At 41.3% G+C, this 24,670-nt stretch overlaps 1 pseudogene; it reads right to left on the bottom strand.

Annotated features, from left to right (window-relative positions):
• Window positions 1-8,154: 8,154 nt before the first annotated feature.
• On the bottom strand, window positions 8,155-10,335 carry LOC130043175 (tyrosine-protein phosphatase non-receptor type 9-like; annotated as a pseudogene).
• Between the last annotated feature and the right edge of the window lie 14,335 nt (window positions 10,336-24,670).

Raw genomic sequence — 24,670 nt, 5'->3', positions numbered from 1 at the left:
GGACGTCAGGAACGAGGCTGTTTCTCATAAACATTGTCTTCATAAGATTCAGCTGTAGTCTGACCTTTCCACACTCACGGTCAAAGTCGGCCAGCATTTGTGCCGCTTGGCTGATGTTTGGTGTTATTAAATCAATGTCATCAGCAAAGCAGAGGTGGTGTCGTTGCCGACCATCTATCTTCACTCCCATTCCTTCCCATTCCAGTTGTCACATGATGTTCTCGAGGGTGGCACTGAAGAGTTTCGGTGAAATGGTATCACCCTGCTGAACCCCTCTCTTGACATCGATGATTACTTCTTTGTAGAATGGTGAGATCCTGGTAGTGAATCCGCAATACAGCTCACGGAGGATCTTTGTGTATTGAGCTTGAATTCCCTGATTGGCTAGGGCTTCAATGACTGCTTTTGTTTCAACAGAATCAAAGGCCTTCTTTAAATACCAAAAGGCCTTCTTTAAATACCTTCTTTAAATACCAAATTCCAAATGAGTAAAAGAAAAAAAGCACGTCCTCTGTTCAGCAAAATCAACAACTATTGATGGAGAGCAGAATTAATTGTTGAGAGACCCTTTGGTAATGGTAAGAAGGAAAGGTAGATGCCAATGAAAGAACTGATGAAGTAAAGAATTTTGACAGAGAACCTGTGTATGTACCATCTTGGACTATACTGTGCTTCTATTGTCTTTCTTGGTTTAGATTCCGTCCTGATGTAACTTTATTTGGATGTAAACTGTTGGTAACTATAAACAGATGCTTGGCTATCTAAGAAGCAGCAGATATTTAATCTACATCTGCCAGAGGTAGAGGATATTCTCCCCCCTCCCCCAGTATAGGCAGTTTTATGACACTAGTATCAGTGAACATGTTATATGGGCCCTTTGAGATTTTGTAGACTTGGATTAACATCGTTTTAGCCTTCATGTTTGCAGGCTGAACAAGCTTTTAGCCCTTTTACATATGGAAGAACTTTTGTCTCCTTAGCATTTTAATTTTATCATTCTCAAATCTTTCTTTTACTCCAGTATTTCTTAAGGTAAATTAAGAGAATCTGTACTACATTTTCCAGTTGTGGTTTCCCTGCTGCTTTGAATGAGGACAGGGAAAATTATGATTTATTCTTAAGAATAGTTTTTTTCTTTTTGGGTCAAACCATTGATGCACAAGGGTTACTCCTGGCTTTGTACTAAGGAATTACTCCTGGTGGTGCTCGGGGGACAATATGGGATGCGGGGGATTGAACCCTGGTCAGCTGCGTGCAAGGCGAAAGCCCTACCTGCTGGACTATATCTCCAGCCCTATCTAAGAGCAGTTTTTTTTTGTGTGTGTGTTCTACGTCCCAACATGATTTGAACTCTATCTACTTTTTTTTTTAGGACAATTGTATTCTTAGAACAATACTGTGTATCTTCAATATGAATTGTGCATAAGAACCTGTGGGCTTGTGAAAGAATATATACTAATTAAATAGGTTAGGGATGGGGTCTAAATTTGGCATTTTCAGAAAATTTTCTAGTATTGTTGAGACAATACTAAATATAGTAGTGGATTATTATAACAACTATCAAAGTCAGGAATACTCTATTGTGCATAATATGATTTATTATTACCATTTCACTTTCCATCATTCAAATTATGACTTCCAATTTTTCAAAATGGCAAATATTGATTTTCAATAAAAAATAGAAATAAAATATCACATAATTAATTTATCTAATTGTAATGTTACATTTGAGAGAGTTTTGTGTTTGCCAAATACATTTCAATTTATTTATGTGCGCCTTAAGCCATCATGGCACATTATCATGCATGTACATACGTAGAATGAAACATATTGGCAAAGAACTGGCATGGCAACAAATAGGGTATCATCTACTTTAAAACAAGACAATCTGATGCTGAAAGTTCATTCAAAATGGTCCTGATTTTAACTAAAGACTTGTTCTTTCTCTATTCATGGTTTCAGCAAAGTTAGTTCTGGAACAAAGAATCTGCTATCTTATATAGATAAAGGTATTAGGAATTAAGATTTTGCTTTTTTATGCTTTTGGGAAGCCACACCTTGCAATACTCAGGGCTTACTCCTGCTCTGTAGTCAGGCATCATTTCTGGTGGGCTTTGTGAGACCATATGCAGTGCAGGGGAAGGGCTGGGTCGGTCACAACCAATGTTGTACTATCTCTCTGGCCTAGAATTTAGACCTTTACTTAAAAATCTAATCCTGGGGATAACAGGGATATAAAACTCACTATTATCTTACAAGTTCAAAACTAGGAACGAAGAAATATAGACAGAATAATGTCCCTCTCGCCAGGATAGGATGTGAGGGGAAAAAAATAAACTATTCTAAGTTATATCTAGTTGGAAGATAATCATCACTTAAATCACTCAACTTCCTGTTAGTTGTCGATTTGCTCAAGCGGGCGCCAGTAGCGTCTCCATTTGTCCCTGTCGCGTGCTAGTGTAGCCCAATGGCATCTGTTCGCTCCGGGAACATGAAGAGCATCAAACTGATGGTTCATGATCTTGACGAAGTAGTCTGACCATCTGGTAGGTGAGTGGCCACGCGGTCTTTTGACATCCCGTGGAATCCAGTCGGTAACAGCTCTAGTCCAGCGGTCGTCTTTAAATCTCATTACGTGACCAGCCCATCTGATTTTCAACACCTTGGCAAATGAGACAGCGTCCCTGATCCTTGATCGTCGATGGATGTCAGAACTCCGGATTCTTTCACTCATTTGAGTGAAACGTGATATTCCAAGCATAGCTCTTTCTATTCTTCTTTGGGAGACCTGAATAGCATTCTCATCTTGTTTGCGTAGGGCCCAGGAGTCTGAGGCATATGTTAATGCAGGAAGAACAGTGGAATCAAAGAGATGTGCGGGGAGCCAGAGGTTCTTCGTCCTCTTAGCTATTTCTTCAATGTTCTTGAAGGCGTTCCAAGCCGCTCTCTTCCTCCTGCTAAGCTCGGGTGCCAGGTCATTTGTCAAGTTGACTTCTCGACCTAGGTACATATAGCTGTTGCATTCGGAAATGGTCGTTCCATTGAGAACGAATGGGGCGTCAGGAACGAGGCTGTTTCTCATAAACATTGTCTTTGTAAGATTCAGCTGTAGTCCTACCTTTCCACACTCATGGTCAAAGTCGGCCAGCATTTGTGCCGCTTGGCTGATGTTTGGTATTATTAAAACAATGTTATCAGCAAAGCGGAGGTGGTGTAGTTGCTGACCATCTATCTTCACTCCCATTCCTTCCCATTCCAGTCGTCACATGATGTTCTCGAGGGTGGCACTGAAGAGTTTCGGAGAAATGGTATCACCCTGCCGCACCCCTCTCTTGACATCAACAATCACACGATCACTTCTTTGTAGAATGGTGAGATCCTGGTAGTGAATCCGCAATACAGCTCACGGAGGATCCTGATGTATTGGGCTTGAATGCCCTGATTGGCTAGGGCTTCCATGACCGCTTCCATCTCAACAGAATCAAAGGCCTTCTTTAAATCAATGAACGTTAAATAGAGTGGCATCTTGAACTCCCGAGAAACTTCAATGAGCTTGCTTATCGTGTGGATATGGTCGATGGTGCTGAATCCTTTGCGGAACCCGGCTTGCTCTCATGGTTGTCCTTCATCTAGTGTTCTGCCAATCATGTTTAGGATGACTTGAGTGAACAACTTGTAGATGACAGACAATAGGCAGATTGGGCGATAGTTGCCAATGTCATGGATGTCTCCCTTCTTGAACAGTAGTTCGGTCCTGCTGGTTTTCCATTGGGACGGAACCTTGTATTCAGACAGTTAGCGAGTGAAGAGCCGAGCCAGTGTATTGATGAGTACTGATGGCAGGTTCTTCAGGTGTTCAGGTCTGACCTTGTCTGGGCCGGGTGCTGTTTGTTTCTTTACCGACGAAATGGCGTGTCGGATTTCGGAAGGGAGAACGTTGGGAACAACATATCCATCCTGTGGAATTTGGTATGTCGGCAAGTGGACATGGCTATCGAAGAGATTTGAGTAGAAGTCATGGATAATCTTCTCCATTGCCGTTCTGGAGGATGTGATGGATCCATCAGGACGTCGGAGGGCAGTCATCTTGGTCTTGTAGTTGGCGAAGGACAGGCGGGCATTATGAATACTTTTCCCGGCTTCTGTCCCATCAACCAGTACTTCTGCTCTTTTCTCTTTGAGGTCTTCCTTGATCGCATCTCTGCACTGCTTTGCGAGCTCAGACGTTAGCTTGCGGTTGACTGAGGCATGCGCCAAACCATACTGGCGAATTAGCTCAAGAGTTTTCGAAGATAGGCGATTTTTTGTGGCTATCTCTCTCTTGGCGTTCCTCGCACAATCATGGAGGTGCTGAACCAGTCGATCGTATTCCTTGTCAATGTTGTCAACAATGGCATCTTCCCATGTTGCCGCAATAGTACCAAAGAGTTCCCAGTTGGTGGTCATTCTGGGAGTTCTCTTTTTGAACTTTGCAGCCCTTTCTTCCCGCTCTGTGAAGTAGAATTGTGAATGGGAAGATAATCATAAACCTCATATAAATTTTAATAAACTGCACTCTTCCTTCCCAGGTGGTCTCCCAGGTCTTCCAGGAATGACCCTTGAAAACAGATCCAGGAGTAAATTCTAGCAGTGCAAAAAAGAAAATTATATAAATTGGGAACTACTGATAAATGTAAAGCATAACACATAAATATGCCATTATAGTGATAATTCAGTATGTAATATAGAAGTAAACACATACCATAAATATTACAAAGCAGTGTGAATGTATTTATAGATAATTATATATGTATGCCCATGATACATATACATGTGTGTGTATATATATACATATATACAGATATATTTATATATATATATATATATATATATATATCATGAGGCTTAAGAGGTAGCAGAGGGGGTAGAATGCTTGCCTTGCACACATCCCACCAGGGTTCAATCATAGGAACCACACATGGCTCCCTGAGCTTTGCCTGGAGTGATCCCTGAGCTTAGTCTTAAATAAGATCTGGCCACAATTGGATGTAGCCCCCAAACTAGAACAAATAATAAAATACAAAATCTTAAAAACAAACAAACAAAAACTTTGGTATTGTTTTTGATTGTATTTAAATTCCTTATTTTAAAAAAACTGGGACTAAATTAATTTCTTCTTTGATTGGCAGTATTAACTTTTATTTATTGAGTCAGATTCTTTTGGAATATTTTAGTATGCCCTTCTCAATTCATATATATGTATTATATATGTATTAACAATATTTTATACCTAAGCAATGTGATTGGTTGAAAATAGTTTTTACCACATAAAGATGTTTATAGGTGAATTGTGTTTATAACACTTAGGTCATTTTAAAAAATGATATAAATATCATCTGCTTATTGTTGCACATTTTTAGATTTACTATTCTTAGTTATATGAGGTGTCAAATAACAAGTGTTAGCCTTATTTCAGGAAGGCAATTTTAAAATGCCAACTGAACAGATGTTCTACAATAAACATGAATTAGAATTAGACGATATTGAGAGCAATATAGGATATTTTCTATGTCAGTATTAATATTTAAGATGCATTAGCGATTAAATTATATGGAACTAATGAAGATAACAAGAAAAATTTCCCACTTACTGCACTGTATAGCACTGTTCTCCCGTTGTTCATTGATTTGCTAGAGCGGACACCAGTAACGTCTCACAACAAATTGTGAGACTTGTTGTTACTGTTTTTGGCATATTGAATACGTAACAGTTAGCTTGCCAGGCTTTGCTGTGAGGGTGCAATACTCTTGGTAGCCTGCCTGGCTCTCCAAGAGGGGTGGAGGAATCGAACCGGGGTCAGCCGGTAGCACAGCGGGTAGGACATTTGCCTTGCATGCGTCTGGCATGGGTTTGATTCCCACTTAGAGTGCTCTAAAAGTATCTGTACTCTTCATTAACTTTGACAATGTATTTTACACAGCAAAATTAATTGGAGTAGAGTTAGATAAATATGATATACACATTATTATATCTATAATTTCTAATTTAATTCTAATTTTATTTCTGATTCTATGTTTTCTGAAAAAACAGTAATTTTTATTACTTTTTGACAGGGCTGGTGCAATAGCACAGCGGTAGGGCGTTTGCCTTGCACGCAGCCAACATGGCCGACCCGAGTTCGATTCCTCCACCCCTCTCAGAGAGCCTGGCAAGCTACCGAGAGTATCTCGCCCGCACGGCAGAGCCTGGCAAGCTCCCCATGACGTATTCGATATGCCAAACACAGTAACAACAAAGTCTCCAATGGAGACGTTACTGGGCCCACTCGAGCAAATCAACGAACAACCGGAGGGCCTTTACCCTTACCTTTTACATTTTTTTGGCAAGAGCTGGGTACACCAACCTGCACTCAGCTCTTTCTCCTGACTCTGCATTCAGGTCTTGCTCCTAAAGGGCTCAGGAGACCATATAGGATGCTGGAGATTAAACCTGAGTCAGGCAAGTGTAAGGTAAGCACCATACCCACTTTACTATTACTCTGGCCACACTGATTCTGTTTTTTTTTTTTTTTTAGTCTTATTTCTGATTCTGATTTTGGTGAATAGCACTATAACTTAAAGTCCAATATAGAAGTAGATATTTTGCCCAGATAATATAAAATATATTCTTTCTCTCTCACATAAATGGTGGGAAAATAAAAAAATACACACCAATTAGAAGAAAAGAAAATATAAATGCAAATTTTTCCAGCTTTCAGTTTGTTATAACATCTAATTAATTTAAATTAAAAAGTGTTACTTTTAAGTTAAGCTATGTTAATTTTAAATATTATATGAAATTACATAACATTAAATATTGCTTTTCTGTTGCTGGTCAAATATTCTATACTATTTTTGCATAGACAGAATCTTATTCTCATCTGACTGAAGAAATGCATTCAGGATTTTGACTCCAAGTTGGAAAGATTAATATCTTGATCACTTGATCACTTTACATCCTGTTACTCATCAATTTACTCAAGTAGGCACCAGTAACGTCTCCATTTGACCCTGTGGCATGCTAGGGTAGCCTAATTGCGTCTGCTCGTTCTTGTAACACAAAGAGCATCAAATTGATGGTTCAAGGTCTCTTGAGGAAGAAGCCTGGCCATCTCGTAGGTGGGTGACCATGCCATATTTTGACATCCCGTGGAATCCAGTCGGTAATGGCTCTAGTCCAATGGTCATCTCCAAATAACACTACATGTCCAGCCCATCTGATTTTAGACGCCTTGTCAAACGAGACAGTGTTCCTGATTCTTGATCATTGTTGGAGGTTGGAACTCCAGAATCCTTTTCTCAATTGAGTGAAACGTGATTCTCCAAGGATAGCTCTTTCGAATCCTGTTTGGGAGACCCAATTAGTGTTTTCATCCTGTTTTCATAGGGCCCAGATCTCTGAGGCATATGTTAATGCAGGAAGAACAGTGGAATCGAAGAGATGTGCCCGGAGCTGGAGGTTCTTCCTCTTAGCTATTTCTTCAATGGTCTTGAAGGTGTTCCAAGCCACTCTCTTCCTCCTGAGCAACTCAGGTGCCAGGTCATTCGTCACGTTGACGTCTTTTTTTTTAATCTCTCTGTATATGTTTTTATAGAATATAACCATATTGCCACATACAATATATATTCTATACACATGTACATATGGACCCATATACGGAAGTGCACATACATACAGACACACACAGAGAATGACAGAAAAGACTGGAATACGTGTCCTAGGTATAAACGTGCTTGGCACGTAGGATGTCCTCAATAATATGTAACTTGGTCAAGCTCTCTGGGAAGGAAGGTGGATGCTCAACAAATCTCCCCAGTGTATCCTAAAAAATGGAAGGAAATAGGAAAGGGACCTTGAGAAAGTGAATGGCATCGGGAAAGCGGGAAAGGCATGTTCCTTCCCCACTCATCTCGGGGCCCCTGGCAAGACTAGATAGCCACAATTTGGTTTTAATAAGAGACAGTTCAATAGCAGGTGCTAGGAATTCAGAACACATTGCTGCTGACCCTTTCTCATGGCAATTTCACCACATCTATCTAGCCAAAGGAAAAGGCTGCCTTGCATGCACACGTAAACCGGGAGACACAATAAGAGGTTGGTCCGTGGCTTCAATGTAACAGCAACCTAAAGGCTCAGCAGTGTCCAGGAAAGTGTAAGGAAGGCTGACCAGCAGGTGGGAGACTCATGGGTTAGTTACTGATCCTCCATGGCCAGGAGGCTGTGGGTGGAGGGTACCATGCCCTCCAGTTCTGCAAACTCCAGGATTGCCTTGTAGCAAAAATAGTACTGCTCAGGGGTTTGGATGCTGAAGACCTGCTGATTCCTCATGTGGGCCACCGTACGGAACACATTAAGGGTGCCAAGCTCCTCCAGCTGTGCCAGGCAGATGTCCAGTGAGCAGAAGGTACCTGTCCTGCCAATACCTGCACTGCAGTGGACCACGATGTGTGGCTCAGGGTTCTGCCCTCTGGAGTGTGCGCCCATGGTGCTGATGGCCAGTCTCTGCTTGTTCCAGACCACTCACAGGAAGTCAATGAGGGAAGCTTCCGAGGAAGGGACACCATAATCTGGCCAGCTCAGAAACTGAAAGTGGGTCACCTGGTATTTCTGCCACTCCTCCATGTTGTGAATTTTTAGCGTTGTCTTCTTATAATGGTTCATATTCTCCAAGCCCAGGTTGGTCACTGTGAGGAAGCCAAACTGAAGCTGTGAGTCCTTTTCCAAAGGCCAGTACTGGCCACACTTTCTCCCGCCACCCTCTTCAAAGCGGGTGGTCATGACAATCACCAACACTTTTTGCTCCCAGAACATGAGCCAGAAATCGTGATAGGTATTCTCCAGGGGGCCTTTTGTGTACCAATGTAAGCATTCTTCTGCTTATAACCATCCATGAAACTGACATTGATGAAATCCGTCTGTGTTTGGCTACTTAGTTTTGCCAGCTTCACTCTAGTCTGGTCTAGACAGGGCACGTCCCCATAGCTGTTCTTCTCGAGGTTCCCTGGAGACACGGAACAGTGGAACGTGCCGACAGGGTTCTCCTGCCGGATGTCTTCATACTCCTTCTATATGCCCCTCTTCTGTCTGCTGCTAACATGGTCTATCAGTTCTTGAATGGTCATGGCCTGGGGATCCGGAACATGCACTGAGTTCCCGTCTAAGGCAGCAGGGAGGGACAGCAGGATGATCTCGTCGAGGGGATCCAGGTGGCCATTCATCTGGGGTAGGAACTGGAGGTTCCAAGTACCAAGGTCAATCTTGATGTACCCACCCAGGTTTTCTGGAAGGCATTCCTTGGGCAGGTGCTAGTTGACCTCACTCGTCTTTAGTACCTGAATCCTCTCCCGGACTTTATCCTTCAGGAGGAGGCTGATGATGGAGTAGGGTACTCGGAACCAAATGGGAGCTCCCATGATCAGCACCTTCTTCAGTTCTTCAGATGTGCCGGGAATGCACCCTTTAGCAGGTTTAGAACTTTATTGCCAAGATCCAGCTCAAAGTTGGCATAATTAAACCACACATGTCATAGATAAACACCAATCCATTCCTCTGAGTTTCAAAGCTATCCATGGCTCTGTCCAGCAAGTAAAATACATCTTGAAGTACCACATGTTGGACTGACTGGTGGGGGTGATGCAGTCTGGCAGTGAAGAGAGCGATGGAGGCTCCTGTTGGATCTCGAACATTTAAGATGGTGAATTTTCCACTAAGGATTTTGGAACGGAGAGGTTCACAGAGAGGTTCCTCATGCAGTTTCACCTTGACAATGCCTTCCTTCCTTCTTGTTTCCCTGTAGGAGTGGAACAGCTCTATGCCTGGGAGCACATCAAACTTCCGGGCCATGAGAAACTTGACAGCCACATTCCAAGAGAGAGGGGAAACATTGTACTGAACAGTCCAATTATTGATCTCTTCAAGAAAATGCTTGGTGGCCTGCTCCTCCTTGGTGCTCAGCTCAGGTGCCAGGTCAGCCCAGAGCTCGGTATCGGGCTCCATCCCAGGTGGCCCCAGCCTCAGAGGCCCGTGGCTGGTGTGTGCATACTGCGGGCCTGGCCTGCTGCTTCCTCTGGCCTGCGGCCATGCTGAAGCAGCAGAAATCCTCCACAAGCACCCTGGCACGCTCCCCTTCCTCTCCCGGGGGCGGGAAGAGGCTGGTGTGGGGAAGGGGGGGAGACATGGGGCATGTGGCCGAGGGGCACTGTGATGTGTGGGGCTGAGGGGGCGGGACCTGCGGTGGAACAGACAAAGGAGAGCTGCCCAGCCTATCCAGAATGTTCCCAGACACCCGGCCTGCAGCGGAAGCAGCCCGTGGCACATCCTGCCCCAGCGACCCTCCCAGCAGCCTCCTCAGTCCACTGCTCAGAAGCCACGGGGGGCCAGGCACACGGGCAGCTGGGCACGAGCAAGAGCGACACACCCCCCACCTCCCCCCACGTCTCCCCCACCACCGGCTGCTGGTGAGGCGCTTGCTCTATTAGAACACGTCATCGGCGAAGTGGAGGTGGTATAGTTGTCAATCGTCTATCTTTACTCCCATTCCTTCCCATTCCAGTCATCACATGACATCCTTGAGGATGGCACTGAAGAGTTTCGCTAAAATAGTATCACCCTACAGAACCCCTCTCTTGACATGGATGATCTGTTCCTTGTAGAATGGTGAGATCTGGGTAGTGAATCCTCAATACAGCTCACGGAGGATCCTGATGTATTGAGTTTGAACACCCTGTTTAGCTAGGGCTTTGATGACCACTTCCGTCTCAATAGAATCAAAGGCCTTCTTTAAATCAATGAATGTTAGACAGAGCGGCATCTTGAACTCCTGAGAAACCTCAATGAGCTAGGTTATCATCTGGATATGGTCGATAGTGCTGAATCCTTTTCAGAACCTGGCTTGCTCGTTCTGATGGTTGTCCTTCGTCTAGTGTTCTGCCAATCCTATTCAGGATGACTCGAGTAAACAGCTTGTAGATGACATACAACAGGCAGATCAGGTGATAGTTGCCAATGTCGTGGATGTCTCCCTTCTCGTACAGTAGTACAGTCCTGCTGGTTTTCCATTGGGATGGAACCTTGCATTCAGACAGCATGTGAAGAGCTGAATCAGTGTATTGATGAGAACTGCCGGCAGGTTCTTCAGGTGTTGGGGTCTGACCTTGTCTGGGCCGGTTGCTGTTCAGTTCTTTACTGATGAAATGACATGTTGGATTTAGGAAAGGAGAATATTGGGAACGACATATGCACCCCACGGAATTTGGTATGTGGGCAGGTGGACGTGGCTAATAAAGAGATCCAAGTAGAAGTAATGGATAATCTTCTCCATTGCCCTTCTGGAAGATGTGATAGATCCATCAGGACATCAGAGGGCAGTCATCTTGGTCTTGTAGTTGGTGAAGGACAGGTGGATGTTACAAATGCTTTTTACAGCTTCTGCCGCATCTGCCAGCACTGTTGCTCTTCTCTCTTTGAAGTCTGCCTTTATCGCATTTCTGCACTGATTTGCTAGCTTGGATGTTTACTTATGGTTGTCTGAGGCTTTTGCCAAACCACGTTGGCAAATGAGCTCAAGAGGTATCGAAGACAGGCATCTTTTTGTGGCTATCTCTCTCTCGACATTCCTCGCACAATCAAGGAGGTGCTGAACCAGTCGATCATATTCCTCATCAATGTTGTAAATGACTGCATCTTCCCTTTTTGCGACAACAGTGCCAGAAAGCTCCCAGTTGGTGGGAAAGATTAATATTTCTTAAATAATAATAGTTATAATTAGTTATAACTAGCTAACTAATTGGTTATAACTAATTAGTTAACTAGTTATAATTAGTTATAATGCTGTGCTGGAGTGATAGCACAGCGAATAGGGTGTTTGCTTTGCACATAGCTGACCTGGGTTCGTTTCTTCTGTTCCTCTCGGAGAGCCCGGCAAGCTACCAAGAGTATCCCGACCGCACAGCAGAGCCTGGCAAGCTCCCCGTGGCGTATCTGATATGCCAAAAAACATTAAGAACAAGTCTCACAATGGAAACGTTACTGTGCCAACTCAAGCAAATCAATGAACAATGGAAGGACAGTGCTACAGTGTTATAATTAGTTATAATTCTTATTTTTCTATAGCACAGCGGGTACGGCGTCTGCCTTGCACGCAGCCAATATGGCCGACCCGAGTTCGATTCCTCCACCCCTCTCGGAGAGCCCGGCAAGCTACTGAGAGTATTCGATATGCCAGACACATTAACAACAAAGTCTCCAATGGAGACGTTACTGGGCCCGCTCGAGCAAATTGATGATCAACGGGAGGGCCTTTTTTACTGTTTATTCTTTTTAAATTGGTTTTATGTATTAGAAATTTAGTAGATTGTAATTGTTACTTATGTGTTAGTTTAGATATGTGTGATTCAAAATATTAAATCGGTTTATTTAAAAAAATAAACTGACAAAAACAATCTTATTCCAAGCTACATTTTTCTGATTCCAGGATTAGAAAACTTCTTACTTTCTTCTTTTCAGTAAAGAAAAGTTACCAGAATAGAAACAAGTAGCTCTTAATAGCTCTTAATATAAGAGCACGATTGTAAATATTTATTATGGACTAAAAATGATCATTGTTTGCATTCTGGGATCTAAAGTTAAAACAAATAGAAACTGGCAGAAAATAATTTTTTTCTCCAAAGAATACCCCACTGTCATTCTATTTGAAAATATAATATTGTAAATTATAAAAAAATCATATAGAAAATCATTTCTTTTGGTGATTATTTAAAGGTGCCCTTAAGGTTATTATTTTATTTTACTTATTTATAATTGATTATTTCAAATAACTCTTAATACACTAAACCATTTTATAAGCCCAAGATATATTGAGCTAGATATTCATAAAATAAAAGCCAGCTGACGCATTGCCCTTATTTCTTCTCAATTAATATGTAAAGTGCTCTTGTAAAGCATTTGATTTATCATAATTTGAAGCGATTTTGAATGAAACTCAAACTATTTTGCCCTCACAATTTTCAAGTCTAGATGTTTAAAAAATAAATTTCTGGGCAATATAAGATGCATTTCTTTTTGTTTTCCTTCCTTGGTTATCATGAATTTAGAAAATATTATAAAAAGGGTAAATCAACATAAATAGTAAAATTTAATATAGCTATTAACTTAGAATTTACAAGTGAGGAAATTTTGGTCCCATAGTTAAATAATAAAGTCGTATAAGAAGAGGCTGCTAAAATCCCAGGGATGAGAGGAATAGAGACGTTACTGGCACCCGCTTGAGTAATTAGACAATTAACAGGATTACAGTGATACTGTGATAGTTAAATAATAGCTAATTTTATTAGAATAGTTTTTGCTTTATACTTTAGTTTTCTGACCCTCAGAGAGTTGTTAAATAACTTGACAAAATTACTAACCTTGGAAAATATGCTCGAGCGGGCCCAGTAACGTCTCCATTGGAGACTTTGTTGTTACTGTGTCTGGCATATCGAACACATCACGGGGAGCTTGCCAGGCTCTGCCGAGCGGGTGAGATATTCTCGGTAGCTTGCTGGGCTCTCCGAGAGGGGCGGAGGAATCGAACTCGGGTCGGCCATGTTGGCCGCTTGTAAGGCGAACGCCCTACCCGCTGTGCTATCGCTCCAAGGTTAGAGTTAAAACAATTATTAAAGATATTATTCAAATAATAATTTAAATATATCATGTAAGACACAATATCTTTAGTAAATTCTATAACCATTACATGTTTTTCAGAAAAAAGTGGACAGAAATTGTTGATTTTTTTTCCAAAATGCTTATTGAAAGTAAGGTCTTATATCTTTAGCTATTGTTTCGAGAGGCTATTAATTTATTTTATATTGTTAATATAACATATTACCACTGAGTTAGTGACTTAAAAACCGACATTTTTAGTTCTCAAGGTCTTGAGTCAAAGTAGTCCCCTCAGCCCCACTGATGGAAAATTGCTTTTCCAAACTGGATTTGCAGATTCTCAGTCATTGCTGATTTAGATGAAATTTGTAGAAAGTTTTGCACTTGAATTGATGTTGTCATGTGTTGAGAATTTTGAAGAACTTGCGGCAATGTTACTATACTTCCCTTGTGTGACAGAGAGATCTCCAGAGATTAGAGCGTGGCTTCTGTTTAGATGGATGAGGCATCAATGAATCACATGCTTGAGCTCTTCAATGGCCCTCCATGTGACTGACTCGTTTAATCTTCTGAGCCTTCTGAAGACAGAGCAAAAAGCTGTTTAACCACATACTTAGATATATATTCAAACAGAAAGAGCGTTGTCTTCTAAAATGACTAGTCAATTTAATGTTATTTTACTTTACAATTCGGATAGGCTAAAAATTTTCTCTATCATCAAATACTACTGACATTTTCTTTAATGAATACTACTATTGTCTCAATCTGTCTCTCTAAACTCAAATTTCACTATCATTATGAAACATAAACTGTACCATTTGGTGATTTTTTTAGATATATCGTCAACCAAATACTAAAAATGCAACTCTTATATTTTATTTTTTCCACAAAACTATAGAACACAATTTGGGTATATTTTCTTTTATTGCACAATAAGGATGCACTTTACATCAACTTCTTATGATACATTCCTAATTTTCTTAGGTCAGGCACTTAACATGAGCTTCATTTGTTTCTGTGATCAATTTATTTTATTTTATTTTTTAACTTTTAAAATTTTTTTATTAGTGAAATACCATGAGGTACAATTGTAGGCTTACAAATTTTTGTGCTTGGGTTTCAGTTATACAATTATGGAGTACCCATTCCTCCACCAGTGCACATTCTCCACCACCACTGATCCCAGATGGCAAACACCCAACCCCCATCCCCACATCCCACCCTGCCTCTGTGGCAGGGCATTCCTTTTTGTTCTTTCTCTTCTTTTGGGTGCTATAGTTTGCAAAAGAGGAATTGAGTGGCAATCATGTTTGGTCTATAGTCTACTATCAGCCTGCATCTCCCAGCCTGTGAGGATCCTCTCAACACCCTTTACTCGGTGCTCCCTTCTCTATCTGAGCTGCCCTTTCCCCTAGAATGTGCGGCTGACCTCCAAGCCATGGAGTAAACCTAGTGGTACTTATCTTGGCTCTTCATGGGTGTTAGTCTCCTATTATGTTATTTTATGTTCCCCAGATGAATGCAATCTTTCTGTGTCTGTCCCTCTCTTTCTGACTCATTTCACTTAGCATGATACTTTCCAGGTAATACCACTTTTATATAAATGTCATGATTTCATCTTTTCTAGCAGCTACGTAGTACTCGGTTGTGTAGATGTACCAAAGTCTCTTTAACCAGTCACCTGTTCTTGGACACTCAGGTTTTTCCAGATTTGAGCTATTGTAAACAGTGCTGCAAGGAACAAACAGGGGTAGATGTCACTTCATCTTTTGCCTCTCTGGGATATATTCCCAGGAGTGGTATTGCTGGGTCAAATGAAAGCTCAATTTCTAATTTTTTGAGAATCATCCATAAAGTTTTCCAAAAGGGCTGAACCAGTCGGCATTCCCACCAGCAGTGAAGGAGGGTTCCTTTCTTGCCACATCTGCTCCAACACCAGTCGCTTTTGTTCTTTTGGATGTGGGCCCGTCTCTATGGTGTGAGAAGATATCTCATTGTTGTTTTGATCTGCATATCCCTGATGATTAATGTTGTAGAGTATTTTCTCATGTGCCTTTTTGCCATTCGGATTTCTTCTTTGAGAAAGTTTCTATTCATTCCGTGGTCCCATTTTTTGATGGAGTTGGATGTTTTCTCTTGAGGAGTTCAACCAGTACTTTGTTTATCCTTGATATCAACCCCTTATCGGATGGGTATTGAGTGAATATTCTTTTCCATTCTGTAGACTGTCTTTGTATTTTGGTCACTATTTCTTGTATTGAGTGAATATTCTTTTCCATTCTGTAGACTGTCTTTGTATTTTGGTCACTATTTCTTTTGAGGTGCAGAAGCTTCTTAGTTTAAGACAGTCCCATTTGTCCATCTCTGTTTTCACTTGCTTGGCCAGTTGTGTGACATCTTTGAAGATACCATTAGCTTCAATGTCATGAGGGTTTTGCCAACCTTGTCTTCAATGTACCTTATGGATTCTGGTCTGATGTTGAGGTCCTTAATCAATTTTGATCTTACTTTTGTACATAGTGTTAGGCAGAGATATGAGGCCATTTTTTTGCATGTAGATGTCCAATTTTGCCAGCACAATTTGTTAAAGAGGCTTTCCTTTCTCCACTTCACATTTCTTGCTCCCTTATCAAAGATTAGATAATCATATGTTTTGGAGGGAGATGTCAGTATATTCACCCTGTTCCATTGTTCTGCAGCTATGCCTTTGTTCCAGTACCATGCTGTTTTAATTATTACTGCTTTCTAGTAGAGTTTGAAGTTTGGGAGGTTGATTCCTCCCATTTTCATTTTTCCAAGAATTGCTTTAGCTATTAGTGAGTGCTTATTTTTCCATATGAATTTCAGGAGTGTTTGCTACATTTTTTTTGAAGATTGTCATAGATATTGTTATAGGATTCTCATTGAATTTGTAAATGCTTTGGGAAGTATTGCCATTTTGACAATGTTAATTCTCTCGATCCATGAGCAGGGGATATCTTTGCATTTTCTTGTGTCCTCTTATTTCCTGAAATAGCATTTTGTAGTTTTCTTTGTACACTGACTCAGGTCTTCACATGCTAACTGTCTGAATGCAAGGTTCCATCCCAATGGAAAACCAGCAGGATTGTACTACTGTACGAGAAGGGAGACATCCACGACATTGGCAACTATCGCCTGATCTGCCTATTGTATGTCATCTACAAGCTGTTCACTCGAGTCATCCTGAATAGGATTGGCAGAACACAAGACGAAGGACAACCATCAGAACGAGCAAGCCAGGTTCTGAAAAGGATTCAGCACTATCGACCATATCCAGATGATAGCCTAGCTCATTGAGGTTTCTCAGGAGTTCCAGATGCCACTCTGTCTAACGTTCATTGAGGTATGTTTTGTGTCCTAGCACATGGTCTATTTTGGAAAATGTTCTGTGTGCACTGGAGAAGAATGTGTGTTCTTTCTTTTGGGGGTATAAAGCTCTGTATAGGTCTTAAGCCCTCTCCTATTTCTTCCTTCAAAGCCAGTGTTTCCTTGCTGAGCTTTGTTCTTCTTGTTCTATCTAGAAGTGATAAGGCGATGTTGAAGTTTCTGGCTACTATTGAGTTGCTAGCAATGTCTCCTTACAATCTGTTAGCAGTTGTTTTAAATATTTAGCTTTTCTCTCATTAGGTGCATATACATTTAAAATTGTGATTTCTTCTTTTCCTACGTATCCCTTGATGAATAGAAAATGGCCTTTGCTGTCCCTTCTATTCTTTTTCAACCTGAAATTGATTTTGTTAGATACTAGTATGGCCAACCCAGCTTTTTTCAAGGAGCTGTTTGCTTGTAGGATTGTTTTCCATCCTTTAACTTTGAGTCTGTATTTGCTCTGACTGTTCAGATGAGTTTCTTGTAAGCAGCATAATGTTGGGTTCTGTCTCTTGAATCCATTTTGACACTCTGTGTCTCTTAATTAGTGAATTTAGACCGCTGACATTGGGAGAGATTATTGTTATGGGGTTCTGTGTCACCTTTCTGTAAGGGTTTGTTGTGTATCATGGTCTGAAAAGATTGCTCTTGTAGGATTTGTCTTATAGTAGCCCCTTGTCTTATAGTAGCTATCTTGTCTTATACTAGCCCCTTTAGCCCTTCTTTTAGGTTGGGTTTTGAATCTGTGAAGTTTCTGAGCTGCTGTTTATCCACAAAATAGTGTACTGTTCCTTCGAGTTTGAGTAAGAGTTTAGCTGCTAGAGCATTCTTGGTCAACTGTTTATTTCAGTGAGTTATTTTCACTAAGTCCCACCATTTCCTTTGGGCTTGGAGGGTTTCCTCTGATAGGTCTGCTGTGAATCTAAGGGGTGCTCCTTTGTATGTGATTTCCTTCTTTGACCTTGCTGCTTGCAGTATTGTGTCTCTATACGTGGCATCAATCATTCTATCTATGATATGTCTTGGAGTAATTTTGTTAGGGTCTCTTTTAGCTGAAACTCTTCAGGCTCCTTGAATCTGAATGGCTGCATTGTCCAACTCTGGGAACTTTTCAGCAATGAATTGCTTAACCATGGCTTTTTCATTGCGATTTTTTTTCCCTGACCTTCTGGTACTCCAATGATTCTAATGTTTTTCCTCTTTGAATCATCTCCTAGGACTGATTTGCTCTAGAGCTATTTTGAGGGTCTTTGCCATTGTTTGTTGTTTCCTGTTGGCTTGGTGCAGCTATCTTCCAGCTCACTGATTCTGTCTTCAGCTGTGGGCATTCTACTGTTGAGGGCACAGGCTGAGTTTTTTATTTCGTCTGCAGAATCTTTTATTCATGACATTTCTGTGCATAGCTTTCCAATTTCTGCTCTCATTTCTTCCCATAATTTCTCAATTGTTTCTCTCATGTTACTGGATATCTGTCTCACTGTTTCATTTAGTTCATTGAATATTTTCATTACTTCATATCTGAATTCTTTCTCAAAGAGGTCCTTTAGGTGAATGGCACCTACTGAGGCTTCTGGAGTCCTTTCATCGCCTTCCCCCACGTGGTGGGGATTTGCATTGTTCCTTCATGTTGGTGTGGAGGTTTTGGGACTGAGATGTTACACTAGATTTGTTGGTATTACTAAACTAACTGGCCCTGTGAGTGGCTGCCAGCCCCAAATTAGAACCCGCCCACTTCTACGAAAACCACACCCACTTCTGAAGAGGTCACGCACTCAGGGGTACCTGGTGTGTGTGGGGTGGGGGGAGGAGGTACCAGCTGTGAGGGTAAGAAGACCAGTACAGCATTCGGAACAAACAGGAAGAAGCTCAGGGATGCTGGGGTCCCCCAGGGTCCTAGAGGACACCTGGGGTGTGTGTTCGAAAAAAGCCAAGTCTTCATTTGAATACTGTGGGTTAACTGACCTGGGAGGGGAAGAAGACCGGCATAGCATTGGGGATGAACAGGAAGAGGCTAAGGGATGCTGGGCCACCCCAGGGTCCTAGAGAATGCCTGGGGCATGTGCGCGGAGAAAGCCTCTGTGATCAATTTAGAAGAATAATTAGCATCCATATTTCCACCAATAACCACTTCAGACAATTTATAATGTTTTAATCATGCTCCCAATAATTCTTCCAAACTTTTCCTATTTTCTATACCTAAGGCATTTGAGATCACTCTCCCTGGCAGCCAGAAAGTCAAATGCTTTTATTTTACACCATTCTTTGTCTTATTTTAAATAAAAAATAAATGTGGCAACAATAATCAAAACATTTGAAAGCTAGTTTTCAAGTCATGTTAGCGTTCACTTCTGGGCGAATGTTGATGTGCAGACTCAAGGATATGCTATCACTAGTTCTGTTGTAATTTCATACCTACAAGCGTAGACAGAAAACCTGATTAATTGGTAGAGAATTCATTGAAAAATGATTCAGAAACACATTAATCTAATATGGTAAATAAAATTGCATTACAGTGGAGATATATAAATAGGTTCTAAGTGTGAACTGTCGCTGTCCATTGCTGTCCTCCTGTTGTTCATCAATTTGCTCGAGCGGGCCCAGCAACGTCTCCATTGGAGACTTTTGTTGTTACTGTATTTGGCATATCGAATACATCACAGGTAGCTTGCCAGGCACAAGGGTAGGATACTCTTGGTAGCTTGCCGGACTCACTGAGAGGGGCGGAAGAATCGAATTCAGGTCAGCCATGTTGGCTGCGTGCAAGGCAAATGCCCTACCACTGTGCTATTGCTCCAACCGCCTTAAGTGTGAAAGTCAGGCAAAACCATATCCTGGCTGGCTGCAATTCTAACCTTAGTCCCTAGGTTTTGGAAGCTTAAAATCAACGAAAGATGAGATGCCCATAGAGACATCTTGCCTGACAATAGCTCCTAATTACTCTAGGTATCATTTAATCAGAACTGTAAGAATTTTTTTTATGGACTGAAGTGATAATACAGCAGAGTGCTTGCCTTGTTAGATCCCTGGTATCCTCTGTGATTCCATATTGGATAACATTTGGTTTGTTCTTGCTCCTCACTCAGGAAGCTTTGGTTTAGTGATAATTACTCCCACAACAGTGCTCCTGAGGCACACTGAATTCTATTAAGCACTAATAATCCTATATTGCCTTTCTCTTACCTTCACATCCTTCGCATGGTTTATTTAGCAATGTTCTTTGTGTATAGACACATAAAGACAGTTGATGCTATGCTTTTGTAACATGAGAGTTAATTGACTTCAAATAATATTTACTCCTGGGCATTCATCATATTTACTTGACTTGTCTCAGTTGACCTTACTTCCTAATACTTCCCAAAGGAAGGTTCCTGGATGGACCCAGGGAAAGCCATAACCTACCCTGGCATCAAAAGGTGACAAGGTAAGCACCATAAGTATAAGTTAAGAGCACAGTCATGGAACAAACTCTGTCATGAACCAAGAAAGAAGTAACTGAATAAGGATCCTGTGGGAGTTAGGAAAGACTATCGTGGCCTGAGGACTGTGGTCTGGAATGTATAGTGAGATGTCCCCAGGAAGAACTAACTTTAAGCTTAGTATATGTCTTACTGTGTTTATAAAAAATGGGTAGAAATATTATGAGATATTATAATTTTCTTTGATTGTTTAAATGGATTATTGGCTGAGGAAAGAAGAAAGCAATATACCCTTGATTTAGTCTTGCCCTTGAGTGGATCTCTTAGTAATCTAGCTGCTGAACCCTTAGATGAGAGTTTGTCCTTGAGTTAATCTCCTAGAACTTCCACTTGAAGGGAGTGGCTTTATCTCTGTTTGTTGTTATGACAATGTTCAACCCCACCTATGTGTTTCCCCACCCTTCATGATTTCTATATAACTATGTTGTAAGGGAAAAAAGAAGAATAGGTGACTAGGATGATCAAACTATGATGACTGGGACTACGGCCAAAACTACAACTACGATTGTGGTATCAGAGGTGAGATGGGACTATGGTGGGGAAGAGAGAGAAATAAACTGACTACCAATCAGCTGGGAGCCCTGTTTCTCTATTCTCCTTGTCCCTCGCCTGTTCATCGTTGTCGTCCACCCAATGTTCAAGTATCTAATGCGCCCGTACTTTCTTTTGAAACTCAAAATTCCCCTCAGCACCACCAAGAGTGATCTCTGAGAGCAGAGTCAGTAGTAAACACTGATTACTGCCAGATGTGGCCCCAAATAAAAAATAAATCACTGTAGCACTGTAGCACTGTCCTACTGTTGTTCATCAATTTGCTCGAGTGGGCACCAGTAACATCTCACAACAAATCGTGACACTTGTTGTTACTGTTTTTTTGGCATATCAAATACATCACGGGTAACTTGCCAGGCTTTGCCGTGCAGGTGAGAGACTCTCAGTACCTTGCCAGGCTCTCTGAGGGGGCAGAGGAATCGAACCTGGGTCAGCTGCATACAAAGAAAACGCCCTACCCACTGTGCTATCGCTCTAGCCCCCAAAATAAATCAATAAATAAAATTAAAATTGTTTTTGTTATATTTTCTAATAAAAGTAAAAAAATCTAATTTGAGAATTTTAATTATTCAAATAAAATTAGCATTTTATGCACAAATTTATAAACCTTGATGAGATTCTGTAAAGAAATAGGAACAAATGGGAATGAAGTATGTATTTCATATTGTGAAATTTTCAATATACTTATATTTGGAGTTCAAAATATGATTTCTATTGTTTTTAAAAATTACAAGTCAGAGCTGTAATAGAGTGGTAGCCTGATTCTCTGCATACTGAGTTTAACAGGAGTGATTCCTGAGTGCAGAGACAGGAGTGAGTCCTGAGTACTGACAATGTGGACCCCAAACCAAAATAAATAATACAACATAAAAGTAAAGTAAAGGCCCTCCCGTTGATCATCGATTTGCTCGAGCGGGCCCAGTAACGTCTCCATTGGAGACTTTGTTGTTACTGTGTCTGGCATATCGAATACTCTCGGTAGCTTGCCGAGCACAGCGGGTAGGGCGTTCGCCTTACAAGCGGCCAACATGGCCGACCCGAGTTCGATTCCTCCGCCCCTCTCAGAGAGCCCGGCAAGCTACCGAGAGTATTCGATATGCTAGACACAGTAACAACAAAGTCTCCAATGGAGATATTACTGGGCCCACTCGAGCAAATCGACGATCAACGGGAGGGCCTTTACAACATAAATAATATAATATAATACTCATGTCTAGAAGTACAGTAAAACCTTATAAGGTGACTTCCTGGCTTTTATCTGTGGCACTCCATTTTCATTTTTCATTTCATCATCCTGTTAATCATCGATTGCCTCGAGCAGGCCCCAGTAACGTCTCTTTCATCCTAGCCCTGAGATTATATTCACGGCTCTTTTAGGAGAATGAGACCCATCAGTGTTACTGGTATTTGGCATATTTGGTACGCCACGGGGAGTTTGCCAGACTCTGCCCTGTGGGCAGGCTACATTCGATAGCCTGCAAGTTTGTCCAAAGTAGGAATGAGATAATAAGATGTCATAAAAAAGATGTTCTGATAAGATGTCACCCGGCCACAAATGCGGCCGCGTGGTTTCAGGAGCTGGATTTTATAGTCTCTGAGTCTTGGCCGTTAATGGGATTACACGGCACCAGGGGGCCAGGTGGTGGGTGTCACCCCCGCCTACTGGAACATAAAATGTTCAATATACAAAAAATCATTGGTGAATCCAATTTTCTATTAAAAATCATGGACAAATAAGCCATTTACAGTTGGCGGAAGGTTAGGGGAGCTCACCCAGAGATATAGAGAGGTTATGCCTGCCAATGGTGGATTAAGTGGATTATGAAGATGTGACATTTACACATTAGGGAATACTACACAGCTGAAAGGAATGATAAAATTATTCAATTCACAGCAACTTGGATGGAACTGGAAGGTATGTTAAGTGAAGTAAGCCAGAAGATGGATAAATACAAGATAGAATCGCTTGTAAGTGGTACTTAGAGGGAATGCAATGTTTTAAAGGGGGGATGCTGTGATCAACCTGGCCTGCAGAATATAGGACATATAAAGAAAGAAAGAGTGGGGCTGGAGCGATAGCACAGCGAGCAGGGTGTTTGCCTTGCAAGTAGCCAACATGGCTGACCCAGGTTCGATTCCCAGCATCCCATGTGGTCCCCCGAGCACCGCCAGGAGTAATTCCTGAGTGCAGAGCCAGGAGTAACCCCTGAGCATCATCGCCGGGTGTGACCCAAAAAAGCAAAAAAAAAAAAAAAAAAGAGTGGAAGGGAAGGAAAGAGACAAATGAGAAGCAATAGGGGCAGGTCAGGAGTCAAGTTCAGATACAAAGGTGGTGTTAAACAATGATAAAGCCAAATATCTGAGCCACAGAGTCAACAACATGAAATCAAGAGACCCAAACTAACAACCAAACTTAGAACTGTTAAGAGGGCAGGCTGAAGGGGAGCAATGAGGGGGGTGGAGGAGGGAATATGGGAGGGAACCTGTGAACATTTGTGGAGGGAAGTTGATATTGGTGATGGGATGAGCTACAATATTGTATGTCGAAAATTCAACTATAAATAATGCAGTAAATAATGATACCTTAGTAAAGTTTTAAAAAACAGGAACAATGGCACGGGTAAATAAAAAGAACAAGTAAACCACAAAAGAAGTTCTATGTGCTTACTTCTTATAACGAATTTCCACAAACTCAGTGTTCAGCAAGACGCAATTTCATTTTTTTTTTTTTTACAATTCTACACAGTCCAACACAGTCTCGGTGCATAGACACCTTTTCACAGTCTTCTAGACATAAAATAATTTCTGCTTTCAGGCAACAGAGTATACTCACAAATTGTATCAGGTTTAGTCCTGTGGTCAAGTAGAATACAGAAAAAAAGTGATGTATGCTAAATCTTAGATTAGGCGGTTAAAGATAGTGTTCTTAAATCTTATTTTTTGTTGTTGTTTTGTTTTCTTCCCTGCCTCTGGTTATTTGCTTGAGATTTGTATGTAACTCTGTGGGAGTAACTACGTGGTAAAGAACTGAGGCATCTGTTCAAAAGCTTCTGAGAAGATTATAGTTTCTGCCAACAGTGACAACAATTAAGCATGGAAATATCCATGGTTGCCCTGCCCAAGGCTTTATCTGACTTCATCCCAGGTTAATGTCTCCATTCCAACAGTTGAGAGACTCTGAGCCAGAAACAACCTGATGAACTTCTCCTGAGTTTCTAACACTACAGAATGTGTGAAAGAATAAATATTTGTGTCTTACGATGGCAGGTTTTAATGCAAGAAGAGGGTGAAAATAAAGGTCTGGATTAGTGTTGATAATAGAAGTCTCATTCTTAAAACACATAAGTTAAGGGAGAAAAATGGTGATGCCAATGGGCTCTGAAATAGAAACTACTCTTCAAAACAAAATTAAAGTGTAAATAATTATCTGTGTGATACCTGGAGCAATAGCACAGTGGGTAGGGCATTTGCCTGGCACCTGGCCAACCTGGGTTCGATTCTTCTGTCCCTCTCGGAGAGCCGGGTAAGCTACCAAGAGTATCCCGCCTGCACGGAGAGCCTGGCAAGCTCCATGTGGTGTATTTCATATGCCAAAA

The sequence above is a fragment of the Sorex fumeus genome, unplaced genomic scaffold (assembly GCF_029834395.1).
Source record: "Sorex fumeus unplaced genomic scaffold, SorFum_2.1 ptg000115l, whole genome shotgun sequence".
NCBI lineage: Eukaryota > Metazoa > Chordata > Mammalia > Eulipotyphla > Soricidae > Sorex > Sorex fumeus.
The sequence above is the reverse complement of the archived record's forward strand: the minus strand, read 5'-3'. Positions and strand labels throughout refer to the sequence as shown.